We start from the raw sequence: 513 nt of genomic DNA, 5'->3' as shown, positions 1-513 counted from the left end.
GAAAACTGGATCAGGTGAGAATTGTGTAGCACAAAAGACACAAACTAATAAACAGAACCGCGAGGAACAACACCTCCAAACGAGAACTCGTTATTTTCGGCACATCCAGCTGGTTCCTGTCCTCCGATTCTTCCCGCCGGGACACTGTCGTGGACTGCTTATGCCGAATGAGGAAGACCGCATGAGGTACCTGGGATGTATTCACGAGGCGATTCCCGTCGTCCGGTGGTCATGGCATGACCAATTTACTACTAAATATATCATACATTTTCTCAGATTCCGAATTTCACATTCTGACGTTAAAGATATTCAATTGGTTTGAAATGAGGAGTTTTCTTTTTTCATCGCTTCATAGTCAGCCTGTGTGAGCAAACTGTCCTCGAAATTCAGCTGGTTTATCGACACCTGGCAACTAGTTCGTATTGCTAAGTCACATTATACCCAAAGGGTGCTTTCCCATTCTGGTTAGAGCCGTCCGCGCCTCCCCAACGCCACCCCACACCAATAACGCAC

The 513-nt window shown here is 46.6% G+C and overlaps 1 protein-coding gene across 1 annotated transcript in view; it reads right to left on the bottom strand.

Annotated features, from left to right (window-relative positions):
• LOC136827577 (uncharacterized) overlaps positions 1–198 on the bottom strand; it is a 25,073-nt gene extending 24,875 nt beyond the window's left edge. The window contains exon 1 of the mRNA XM_067085066.1: positions 74–198. The gene's annotated coding sequence lies outside the window, so the exon portion shown is untranslated. The remainder of the gene's footprint in view (positions 1–73) is intronic.
• Between the last annotated feature and the right edge of the window lie 315 nt (positions 199–513).

The sequence above is a fragment of the Macrobrachium rosenbergii genome, chromosome 3 (assembly GCF_040412425.1).
Source record: "Macrobrachium rosenbergii isolate ZJJX-2024 chromosome 3, ASM4041242v1, whole genome shotgun sequence".
Lineage (NCBI taxonomy): Eukaryota > Metazoa > Arthropoda > Malacostraca > Decapoda > Palaemonidae > Macrobrachium > Macrobrachium rosenbergii.
This window is presented reverse-complemented; position numbering and strand designations above follow the sequence as displayed.